This window comes from Nycticebus coucang, chromosome 9 (assembly GCF_027406575.1).
Source record: "Nycticebus coucang isolate mNycCou1 chromosome 9, mNycCou1.pri, whole genome shotgun sequence".
NCBI lineage: Eukaryota > Metazoa > Chordata > Mammalia > Primates > Lorisidae > Nycticebus > Nycticebus coucang.
The window spans coordinates 26922192-26935284 of record NC_069788.1 but is presented as its reverse complement, the minus strand read 5'-3'; the positions used below and the strand labels follow the sequence as shown (position 1 = coordinate 26935284).

The 13093-nt window shown below is 42.9% G+C and overlaps 1 protein-coding gene across 7 annotated transcripts in view; it reads right to left on the bottom strand.

The window, feature by feature from the left end:
* The window catches only part of ELOVL5 (ELOVL fatty acid elongase 5), an 85834-nt gene that overhangs the window by 33653 nt on the left and 39088 nt on the right, over positions 1 to 13093 (bottom strand). Inside the window, exon 1 of one of the 7 annotated variants that reach the window (XM_053601496.1) lies at positions 8273 to 8688. The exons of the other annotated variants lie outside the window; for them this stretch is intronic. The gene's annotated coding sequence lies outside the window, so the exon portion shown is untranslated. Of the gene's footprint in view, positions 1 to 8272; positions 8689 to 13093 lie in introns of those variants that run through there. 7 annotated transcript variants of the gene reach the window in all.

Here is a 13093-nt window from a genome sequence, read left to right as displayed (position 1 = left end):
ACAATTCAACAATTACATTTTTAATGTACACAGTTTTGCTGTTCAAGGTTTTGGATACCTGGGGTCAACTGTGGTCTGAAGAGACTAAATGGAAAATTACAGAAAGAAACAATTCATCAGTTTTAAGTCACGTGCTGTCCCACTCTGTCCCACCTGAGACACAATCATCCTTTTGTCCAGTGTGTCCCCCTGTCTACGCTGCCCGACTGTTAGTCATTTAGCAGCCATCTCGGTTGTCAGACCGAGACTGCTGGAGTACTGCAGTGCTTTGTGTTCAACTCACCTTTATTTTACACAACTGTTCTTTTAATTAGCAGTTATTGCTATCAATCTCTTATTGTGCCTAATTTCTAAATCAAACATCATCAGTATGTACATACATGCATGTACAGGAAAAAACAAAGTATATCCAGAGTTTGGTATCAATGGCAGTTTCTGGCATCCGCTTGGGAGTCTTAGAAAGTATCCCCCACCAATAAGGGCAGACTAGTGGACTGTATTCCTAAGACCATTGTGGTCCCCCTAATACCGATCCTCTTCAGGAGATTCCTGAAAATTCTGGTGAAGAAAATGGGTTTAGCTTTACATTTCTTTCTTTCTTTTTTTTTTATGGTAGAGTATTACTATGCCACCCTCAGTAGAGTGCCGTGGAGTCACAGCTCACAGCAACTGCAAATTCTTGGGCTTAAGCGATTCTCTCGCCTCAGCCTCCCAAGTAGCTGGGACCGCAGGCACCTGCTACAACACCTGGCTATTTTTTTTTTATTGCAGTTGTCATTGTTGTTCAGCTGGCCCAGGGTGGGTTCGAACCCACCAGCCTTGTGCTAACCCATAACCACTGTGCTACGGGCGCCAAACCAGCTTTACATTTCTTAAAGATAATTCTTCTTTTAAAAGACTACATGCTAACACTGTCTCCAAAAGAGAAAAAAATAATAATAAAAATAAAAAGACTCCATGGTTAAGAAAAAATTATCTACTAAAGGGCATTGTAAATTCTGAAATTAAAAATAATAATTTTCCTATTTTTTTTAATATTGAAAATCATCTAGGAAATCTGAGTTTTGGAAAATAACCACTATGTTTTCATAAAATCAAAATCACACACGAGAGGATCACTTGAGCCCAAGTTGGAGGTCGCAGTGAGCTATAATGCCATGGCACTCTACCCAAGGCAACAGCTTGAGACTTTGTCTCAAAAAAAAAAAAAGAAGATTTGAGGGCCTAGTGGCACCCACCTGTAGCCCCAGCTACTCAGGAAGTGAGGTATGAAGCTTGAGACCAGAGTTCAAGGCTGCAGTGAGCCATGATCATGCTACTGCACTCTAGCTTGGGATACAGAGCCAAGACCCTTTCTCTATTAAAAAAAAAAAAAGTCACACATAATTTCATCTGTTATGGAAAACGGTTTCTCTTACACACCCCGGGCTGCATCCAAATAGCCAATCAAGAGGAAATAAGCAGGAACAAGGCCATAAAAGCCAGGACTATTTGACTCATTACCTGATGGACAAGTTGCTTACCAGGGACAGAATACCTTTACTACAAGACATTTTAAAATCCAGATGCCCTTAGGCCAGGCTCAGTAGCTCATGTCTGCAATCCTGGCACTCTGGGAGGCTAAGGCGGGTGGATTGCTTGAGCTCAGGAGTTTGAGACCAACCTGAGCAAAAGCAAGACCCTGTCTCTAAAAGAACAGCCAGGCATTGTGGCGAGCACCTGTAGTCCCAGCTATTTGGGAGACTGAGGCAAGAGAATTGCTTTAACCCAAGAGCTTGAGGTTGCTGTGAGCTGTGACACCACGGCACTCTACCCCAGGGTGACTGAGACTCAAAATGGATAAATAAAATCTAGATTCTCTTATCTGATGGGTAATACCAACTTACATGTCATATTATATGTACAATAATGAGGTATTAAGCATGAAGGAGCTTTAAGCAGGTATAGAGACCTATCACAGGCTGGCAGATTAAACAGTTCAATGCTGGACTCTATTAGATAACTAGGGTTTGAAACCCATTTCTTCCACTTATTAACAATCTAACCCTGGACAAGTTATCTAATCACCTTTTTGACTAATGAGAAAAACAATAAGAACCCCTATGTTATTTAATACACGTGAGGCCCTTAGAGCAGTGCCTGGCATCTAGTAAGCCCTACAATATGCCTGCCCAAGATCGACTTCATGAGGAGGAATACTGTCAACCACCCTATGGCTGTCCCAGCTTCTCCACAGGGGCACTGCTGGCATTCTGAGTGAAATAATCGTTATTACTTTGCACACTGGGGCCATTAACTGAATGCTATCAGTGAGTTCCCAGTCACTGTGACAATCTACAACATCTACTTCTAAATTGCAGCACACCCCCGTGGGGGACCAGCAGAAGGGGAGGGGGGAGTTGACAATATTTCAGGAGAAGAGCTTGTCAGAGGCATTACCTAATGTGAAATACACGAGTAAAAGGAGCATACTAATTAAACACACAAATATCGAGCACTACGTGTGCAAAAGATTGCTGAACAGGAGTAAACATAAAGGAGTAACCTGGTGACCCAGAAGAAACAAGATATTCACAGTAGGGAACAGAAGCCAGGTGCAGTAAACCAAAATGAAGTCCAGTTTTCAAGCAATTAGCTGTTAGAATGGCACACAGTAACACAAGCTGCATGTCTACATTTAGTATCATGCCATGAAAATAAAATTCAAGTAACGGTGTTCTGGCCCACATAAGAGAAAATCAATTCAAAGCAAGATGGGGAAGGGGGGAGGGAGAAGGAAGGGGAGGTGGGGGGAGGGAGAAGGAAGAAGGGGAGAGAGGAGAGGAGGGAGAGGAATGGGTGTGCTCCTACTTAATGGGCACTCTCCCAAGGGTATATGGCATACCTCCTGGGGTAGGGACACATCGGGAACATACCTAACAAAACCAACATTAGAATCAATCATTTCATTTTTTTAACTAAGGTTTCTCAGAGGGCTGGAAACAAAGGTGAAGAAATGTGTAAAAATGACAGAATTTAGACAGGTGGGGTGGGGGTGAGGAGGGAGAAATTATGGACTGGGGAAAAAACAAGGCAGCCTAGAAATTTTGATAAATGACCTACTCCAAGGACAACAGTCTAGGATATAGTCCAATTTGAGAATCTAGGCTAACATCACAGCAACAGAAAAACAGCTTGATGAAACATAAGGCAAACTTTCAGTCCAAGAGTTTTACACCAGCAGCAGGCTACCAAAAGGGACTGTGGAATCCAGTATTTGGAGATGCTGAAGAATCCTGTTACAAGCCATCTGTCCCGAACAATATGAATGTAAACCCATCTCAGAGGCCTAGTGGTAGCTGGCAGGAGTCTTTATAAAATGAAATGTCTTCTCTACAAAAGCACACACTAAGAAATGGTTTTTGTCAAAAACGGTGCACCTGTTCTTAGACTGTATTTCTTCTCAGCTTAAGAATTCTTAAGTTGGCCGGCCGCGGTGGCTCACACCTGTAATCTTAGCACTCTGGGAGGTGGAGCCAGGCAGATCGCCTAAGCTCAGGAGTTCAAGACCAGCCTGAACAAGAGCAAGACCCTGTCTCTAAAAATAGCTTGGTGCCTGTAGTCCCAGCTATTTGGGAAGCTGAGGCAAGAGAATCACTTGAGCCCAAGAGTCTGAGGTTGCTGCGAGCTGCAATGCCTTGGTACTCTACTGAGGGCGACGAAGTGAGACTCTGTCTCAAAAAAAAAAGAAAAAGATAGCTGGGTGTTGTGGCGGGCGCCTGTAGTCCCAGCTACTAGGGAGGCTGAGGCAAGAGAATCACTTAAGCCCAGGAGTTGGAGGTTGCTGTGAGCTGTGTGAAGCCACGGCACTCTACCGAGGGCCATAAAGTGAGACTCTGTCTCTATAAAAAAAAAAAAGAAAAAAGGATTCTTAGGTTTAAAGAACTTTCCACAGTCAAACTTAGGAACATCCTGAAATAGCTAGTAAAACACTCTCTGAAAGAACAGATATGTGGGAAATAATGACGACAATAATTTTTCAAAGAGCTACTTGTTGTTTCTGGAATGTCTGTGGATAAAAAGGGACAAGAGGTGGGCAAAGGCCAGCCCTAGAGCACAGGCCCCTCATCAGGAGAGTCCTGATCCACGAATCCCAGGCCTGATTCTGGGCTGGACTCTGATATGTTAAATATTTTCCCTAAACTTCTCTCTACCACACCTACATACTGGACATGTACTATAATCTTCTAAGACAAGGTTGGTTGTTTTTATAGAGGTTACCAAGAGACATCTCCATCAAAGGTTTCCTTTCATCACTTCCTCAACACGATGCCATCTTTCTGCCTAGCCAGTCACGTATCTAGTGTCCCTGGATACCGTGCACTCACTTTGTCCTTCACACCACACGCTTCCCAGGTGCCTGTTACCTGCCAGGCACTGAGGCCCTAAGCCCCTGGGATTCCAGGACCATAAACATGTATTAACTGCACACATACCTGGTATGATCTGAGGAACAACTGTTTGTAAGAAAAAGTAAAGCAGTCATGGAGTGGGGATTTATTTTTTTAAAAAATAGAGAAGACTGCCTGAGAAGGCAGCAACAGGTAGAGGCCTGAGTGCAAGCCATGTGTCCATCCAGGGAAAGACAGGTGAGTACAGTGGCCCTTAGCCAGGGCAGGAGCGGGCAGCACTGTGGGAGGCCTTCTGCCCCCCAGTACCTGCTCAGCTCCCAGCCTGTTCTCAGTAGTGGACAGAGGTCAATCACACAGCACATTTTGTGGACAGCATGCGGCAAACAGGCTGGGAACAGAGGAGGGTGCCAATCCTTAACTGCTCATACTGCCACTGTCCCTTCCTCCCCCTCCCCCTCCCAGGCTGTAGACTGTAGCCAACAGTGTGCCCTTTTCATTCTCATCTCCCTTGCTGGGCTTCATCTGCTGTGCTGCATTAACAGCACAGAGGTATCAGCAAATGAATTTTTCTTTGCTGGCTGGGCCCATCTGCCCTGCTGGGTAAATTGGGTACTTGCTGAGTGGTCTGTGGGCTGAGCTATATGCTTTGTACTTTCCTAAAGGAACAGGAGGACACGGGGCTGAGCAAAACTCTTGACACTTTGCCTAGTGATCTGGAGTTAAGGGAACGGCATGATCCCACTTTGCACAAGATGCCCAACCACACTGCCAGGTCTGTAGCTGACATGACTGCCGCAGTCTCCATCTTCCAGGGTGTGTGTGCCAGTGACATCATTCTCAATAATCTGAATCACTCTATAGGCTGCTTGGGTGAGCCAGGCCAAGTGAGAACACAGCTGCTCTGCACAATTGTACTAGCAGGGACCAAGCCCAGGCACTGGTCCGGTGGAGAGGAGCTTTGGTCCTACATGCAGCAAAAGAATTAGCCATTCTTCAATCTGGCTGGTTCCCCACACATTGACAGGACAGGAGACAAGGCTGGGGTGGTCAGCACCTCCCAGGATCCAGTCCCCACTGACACCAGGCCAAAGCATTGCATTCTCTTTAACTAGGAGTCTCTGACCTGCACTCAACAGAGGGGGCCTCCCAAAGTCGTAGGTCATGCAAAGAATAGTAATAGGACCCACTGAAAAACCACCACAGTATCCTAAAGCTATTCACTAGTCCAGGAGCCACATGCGGAAAATGACAACAGTAAAAACGGAATAAAGGCAGTTATTAGATTTAAAGAATTTCTCTTTAACGTACATTTTCCAAAAGATGCACATAGTTGACAGTCACTTCCCACTGTGAAAGTATGGAATGTTTTTGATCATTATATGTCTCATTTCAAAGTATCTCACTATGAAAAAACTGACCAGGGCCAGCCATTCTCTTTATAAACTACCCTCCATTTATAAGGACAGCTAAAGAGGGGACATGTCCAGGTATTAAGAGTTGAGCATACCTCCATGTGAATCATGTCCCCATGTACACCCAAAGATTAATTCTGTGTCCCCAGGCTAGTTCCTGCTGTATATATGAAGTGTTTTAGGATCCCTAAACCTGAATTCAAGAGAAAGCTCAGAACAACCACTGAAGGAAATACAGAAACCTGGAAATACTGACATGAGCATAACAGAGAGCAAAAAACAAAGCCCCGAAGAGAGCCCTGCTCAGGCAGAAAATCTGTGTCTACTCTCCACAGTTAGCTCCCTTCAGGAACAGCACATGCCCTGGGTGAATCACGTGGGGAGATTAAGTAAACATTAGTGCTCACTATGAACTAGTAACATGCAGCATTGCTGGAACTCTACAATGAAAAAAGATACTACAATAAGCTTTACAGCAGATCAGTCCCCTCCTCTTCCCAGGGAACCGGGTAGGGTGGTAACAATGGCATGAGAGCAGCTCCGCTGCTGGGGATGATGAGAGGAAACCGCAGTCACAGTTACACACAGGTCTCAGTGAGAGTGCACATGCTAGCCATCGCTTGGCTATTTCTACCCGCAACAGGAAAAAGAGGTAAGAAAGATGCCCAGCAAATGCAAAGTATTGGGATCATAAAAAATGTCACTGAAGAGTTGATACATGAATTACAGTAAACAAAGTTTGTTCTCTAACCTCACAATCAGGCCATTCACTGATTCTGAAGCAGTAAAGACCTGTAAGGTCAAGTCTTGGTTTTTCTGGCTTCTAGGGTAACATTAGCATGTAGTGGTTAGCTTGTTTGAAAAGCTCCCTTTCCTGTGAAATCAGTCCTTTGGGTTTAAAAATGTGTTTATTTGCAGAAATTTAACTACTATCTAGCATAACAACTTCTTCATCATATCCTATTTTAATTGTCAGAGTTCACCCAGAAATGCGTCAATGTGAGTTTACAAACCCCCACGCTGCAAGGGGCCAGGATATTTCCCTGCATATTTCTTCTCTTTTCTCGTATGTATCCATCCCTTTTAGCAGTCAATTTGTGTTAAGGAGGCATGGGAACACTGTTAACTGGCTGCCAATTACACAAAATAACAAAAAACTAAATGGTGCTTTAACTTGGTAGTCACAACACTGATCTTGAGTTTAAAAAGGGTTTTCTAGATTGAGAAAATCAGCTCCCAGAAGGAAGAAAATAACCACACCCTGCACAGGAATGTTAAAATACAAAATGGTGACATAAAGACATAAGGGAAAGAACAGCCAAGTACTAACAAAGCTTCCAGAGATGAAAGCAACCTGACAACAGAATCCCTCCACAATGCTGGCATTTAAATAAATAGCTCTGGATTAGCTCTTGGCTCAGCAAGGGTGGTACATCTGTGTACTGTCATTCTAACAAGCTAAGAATTTGTACTTACTTACTCTTCCCCCCTCCTACAGAATTCCTGTACCTTTTAACGTCCATTCTAAGGGCTTAACAAATGCTTGTTAATACTCCAATTAAGTCATTTTTTCCTACCATACACCATACTTGGAGAAAAAGAACACAGCCCTATTTGGGGTCTTAAATAAGTAACTGCAAAACCAGGGAGGCACTGATGTTCTATCCACAAAGCACTGCCACGGTTAGCTCCATGGTTAAAGGTGAAACCACCTCATTTTAGCATAATGGACAATCTGGGGGTGGATTTAAAATGTTGCAACAATCAGTAATTCCCTTGTACGAAGGTAAGATTAAATAGTCAAAAGAGAACTCTCTGTCTCCCACACCTTCGCTGCCACCCGTTAATTACAGCATTACTATAGCCATGGCTGGAAAAGGCATCTTTGTAAAGCAGCAGAGAGTGACTCAGCCACCGGCTCTGCTCTTCAGTGAGTCCCTGTGGTCTCCTTCCTCCCTACTTGTCCATGTCTTAATTCCAACTCTTGGCCCAGATTGGATGTTACAAAGCCTCCCTCTTCCTCTCCCCTCCCCACCCCAGCCCCAGCGTCTTACAGCTTTGCTGTCTGGACAACTCATTTTTTATACAGCAACTTCACCTTTCACAGGACTGGACACTTCTGAGTTCAGGCATTGTGGGAACATACTCCACACCTCCTTAGTTAGAGCCCAGACTCTTCAAGGGTAGTCCAATTTGTTCTATGAGTACGATAACTATTTACTGGTGATACTATAAATGAAGTATAACTGCTATTACAAAATAAAAAGGAGGGGAAATGGCACACAGGCACCCACAATGACAGCTTCTTAAAACATGAATTAAATCCTAGCTATAGAAGGCATTTCCGCAGAAAAAATTTCCTCAATGCTAGTGACATGGAACTCTTTATCAACAATATCGTAAGTAAAAGCATTTTGTAAGGGGTGAAACCATTAAAAGAAACAACACACACATACACACACACCTTACCTTAATATTCAAGTGAATTTTCCACTCGGAGACAGATGTCTTTTTCTAGTCTTGAAGAGACATATATTAATAAGCTTGATCTAGGAAATTTATATGTAGAAAACTTTTTCAACAGGGGCAAGGGGAGAGTAACACAATTTTAAAATTCTATTCTAGGGGCCCGGGTGCGGTGGCTCATGTCTGTAATCCTAGCACTCTGAGAGGCTAAGGCAGGAGAGTCCTTTGAGCTCAGGTGTTTAAGACCAGCCTCATTAAAAGCGAGACCCCCGTCTCTACTAAAAATAGAAAAATTAGCTGAGTGTTGTTGTGAGTGCCTATAGTTCCAGCTGCTCAAGAGACCAGAATAGGAAGATCACTTGAACCCAGGAGTTTGAGGTTGCTATAAGTAGGCTGATGTCATGGCTCTCTAGCATGGGAAACAGAGTGAGACTCAGTCTCAAAAAGAAAAAATTTAATCTACGGGAATTCTTATTCACAGCAAAAGGACAGAATGTACCATCAAGTTCAAAGTTCTTTCCCCCAGCTCTCAGCAGAGTTTAACCTTTAGGACAAGAACCCTACACACCAATCCACATAAACATTTGGAGGGGGCTAACACTGTAGTAAATTATTGTCATAGAGTTTAAGTATCGAAAGCTGCCAACTTAATTTTCATCTGAAATCAGAAGAAGAACTGGTGATAATTTTTACTTGGGTGAAGTACACTCTGTCATTTGGAAAAAGAGAACAATAATTCACACAAAGAATGCTCTTGCTGGTGGGTGAAGGCCAGATTGCTGCAGATGGACTTGACAATAATTAATCCAAGCCCACAGGGCTGTAGTGAAGCAGGGTAGAAGATTCATCAAGTGCAGGAAATGGGTCGTCCCTGGTTTTATTTGGGTGCACACAGTGATTCTCAGAATGACTGCTTGCTCTTCATGTTACCAGCCATTCGAGAGGCCAGTGTCTGAGTCCACAAATATAGCACTTACCACCCAAGAGAATGTAACAAACTGATCAATCTAAGGAACGTCTATTGACTACATGTGATGCATGTCCTGTCTATGAGGATTTATTAGGTCAACTTAAGGAGGTGGTCAATGTAGGCAGGTGGTCAGCTATGGAGATTCTACTATATTTAATGAGTATCTACTATGCACAAAGTAATATGCTAGTAGGAAGGGACAGTGACAGAGACAGACATGCCCTCTGCCTCGTTAAAAATTAAAGTAGTAGGGTAGCACCTGTGGCTCAAAGGAGTAGGACGCTGGCCCCATATGCCAGAGGTGGTGGGTTCAAACCCAGGCCCAGCCAAAAACTGAAAAAAATAAATAAATAAAAATTAAAGTAGTAAGCAGTGTACAAACAGACACCTGTAGGTCAATCACTTTTGGGTAGCAATAGTTAAGAACACACATAGCGAGCCTACGTCCAAACCCCAGCTCCGCCACTTGCTAGCTGTGTAACCTTGGGCAAGTTATTTACTGTTTTATGTCTTAGTTTCCTAGACTGTAAAAAACGGGTAATTATAGTAACTCTTCCTTATGTGATTAAATGAGTCAATACATGTAAAATATTAGAATAGTGAATAGCACACATAAGTGCTGCAAAATGTTTTTATTATTACAATTTCAAAGACCTTTGGCACTGATCACTTCTATGTTCAATGTTTATGAAAGAGTTTTACTGTACCACAGAGTTCCTTATAAGGCCCGTGCCCTCACCCATACCTCACAGCTCTGCTATTCACTATTTGCATGGAATAATATGCCATAATGATACTTGAGAATTTGGGGATGTGTAAAAGACTCCAGATAAATTTCTCTGGAATGTCACTGACTTCTCTTTAAGAGAGGAGCAGATTAGTGTCTGTCCTATATAGAGCATAAATAGTACTTCTTTATCTTTTTATGTCCTTTTTGTACTTGTAGCAATACACGGTAGATGGTAAATACATTTACTTATTTACTATAACTGAAGAGGAGGCTGAGTTGCAAAAGGTCAGAGACTGGGTACAGCCAGAATTTGAACCCAGGTTGCCTACTCCATGGCCAACCACTTTTAAAATACCCAGTAAGGTCTTTCAAAGAAGTATCTTCATGTATTTATTATGAAGATGATGACGACAATATATATTAGTATTATTTGAATTCATATAGCTTTACTTACAAGAATCAGATAAAGAATTAACATGATTTTAAATGACATTATCAAGAAGAAAAAAAAAACCAGTTGTGTTCACCTAAGATGCTTGGTAACAGAGCTCTTGGCAAGCAAGCTATTAAGACCTACACAGGAAGTAAAAGGGCAGCAATCCTCTTCAACCTCATTTTCATACTTTTATCACTTCTGCCATATCTCAATCAGTGATAACACTACAAGCTTATTATTTAAGAGTTGTAATTATCATCTACATTGTAATTATGAGTTCATTTGTCCACATCCTCATTAGGCTCTAAGCTCTTCAAGGACAAAATCCCTGATGTACCCACTTGTATCTCCAAAGATTAGACCTGTGCCTGATAGATTGTGGGCTCCTGGTTAAAACACAATGAGTGAATGCCTTCGTGCCTTTCCAGAGTTTCTAATCAATCGGTTCCCAAATCTATCCACTCTGAGAATCACCTAGGAGCTCTAAAAAACAGATTTCCGTGACTCACTCCTAGAAATTCTGTGAAATCTGTCTTTTTGCAAGTTCCTTAGCTAATTCTGAGCAGCCTGCTTTAGGAACCACCACTATATTTATAAACTGGCTTTTGGACTCTAACAAAATTCTCTGCAGCCTTGTAGTTTTGTCACCCAGATGTATCCATATAACTGTATTATACTGACAGAGCCTAGACTTGGACAGTAGTCTTAAGAACAAGCTTTTTTTGGTTTTGTTTTTCTTCAATTCCAACAAATTCTGTTCTTACTCCCTAACTCCACCAGCTGGGAGGGAAAAATCATTGCCTTTCAAACCATCCCTCACGCTGAAATAAAACCGCAATAAGGGAGAGATCAGTTCTCATATTTTTCAAACACGGTGTTACATAGTATACATCACATATAACCAGCATGCATTAAGTAGTGTAAGCTCTTTCCCCATTCTGCAAAGTTGTAAAAATACCACCACCTACTAGTAGGGGAGACCCTACCACCTGTCACCACCTCCTGAGCCAAGAGTCAGTGGTGGCCACCTTGGTAAAGCTCGCTGAGGACAGGGAGGACATCTACTGTGCTCCCTGTAACCCCCAGCAGCTGTTCTTGGTACAAAGATGGAATTTATCAACTACTTGTTTAATCATGTCAAACTGAACACAGACGCTGCTGAGTGGCTGCTGCTAATCATGGCACAAAATTGGCCACAGGCAATTCTGTATACAACTTGGAAGGAGGTAAGGTGGGCAATGGGAAGAACGTGGTCACGGCTGAGAGACGGGGCTCTGGCTTCCATTCTCATCAGTCCTGAGCCGAGCCACTTTCTCCTGATTTAGTTTCACTACTTGGACTATGTGGTCTTAAGCTTTCCTCCAAGGAATTTGGTACCTGTGAGAGGCAGCCTCTGAGGAGGGCCCCAAGTCTCCTCCTCCTGATTATCATACTCTCATGTAGTGCCCTCCTGTGTTGAACCAGGGTTGTGTGTGAGACCAACAGAATACAGCAAAAGGGACAGTATTACTTCTGCAACTGGGTGATAAAAGATATGGTGGCTTTCACCCTAGTCAGCTGGCCTATTTTGCCTCTGTTTCTTGCATAACTTAGCTCTGGGAAAGCCAGCTGTCAGGTTGTGGGGAGTTCCAGGGAGAGCAGCCAATGTGGCAAGAAAAAGGCTTTCTGAAAGGGCCACGTGAATGAGCACAAATCTACGGGCCCAGTCAGCTTCAGAGGCCAATGGGCCACTGCTGCAACCTCAGGAAAGCCCTGAGCCAGAACCACCCGCCAATCCCCTCTGGGATTCCTGCCTCTCAGAAACCATACATGTTTCTGCACTTTAAGTTGCTAAATTGGGGGGATAACTTGTTACTCAATAATAGGAAATAGTGAAGTCAGTGGGGCTGTAAGAAGGAAGTCTTTTTTTTTTTTTTTTATTGTTGGGGATTCATTGAGGGTACAGTAAGCCAGGTTACACTGATTGCAATTGTTAGGTAAAGTCCCTCTTGCAATCATGTCTTTAGTCTTTTTTTTTTTTAAGACAGAGTCTCGCTTTGTAGCCCTCAGTAGAGTGCCATAGTGTCACAGCTCACAGCAACCTCAAACTCTTGGGCTTAAGCAATTCTCTTGCCTCAGCCTCCCAAGTAGCTGGGATGACAGGTGCCCACCACAATGCCCAGCTATTTTTTAGAAATGAGGTCTCGCACTGGCTCAGGCTGGTCTCAAACATATGAGCTCAGGCAATCTACCCACTTCAGCCTCCCAAGTGCTGGGATTACAGGTGTGAGCTACCGCTCCTGGCTGGAAGAAGTCTTAAAATTCAACTCTCCGTCCCCTTGCTAGCCTTCTTTTTGGTTACTACATGTTCCCTTTACCTTGATTTAACTGGAACTCAGAAGAGAAATGAAAAGTCTCATTTCTAAAGTATAAAATTTGGTTATGAAAACAATGTAACATTTTTATTACTGGCCGAAGACAAGGGATCTAACATTTATTGAGTATATACTTGTGTACCTACAGAGTCTTTTCAGAGACTCAAGAAATTATCCTTATTTTCTAGATATAAAATTTTGGAAATTTTAAACAACTTGGTCAAACAAATAGAGCTATTTGGTTAACTCCCAAGTTTATATGAGTTAGTGTGACCAATTAGAAAATTTCCAGGCACTCCAGGAAGAGTAGGTCACGTTACTTACTATTAAGTAG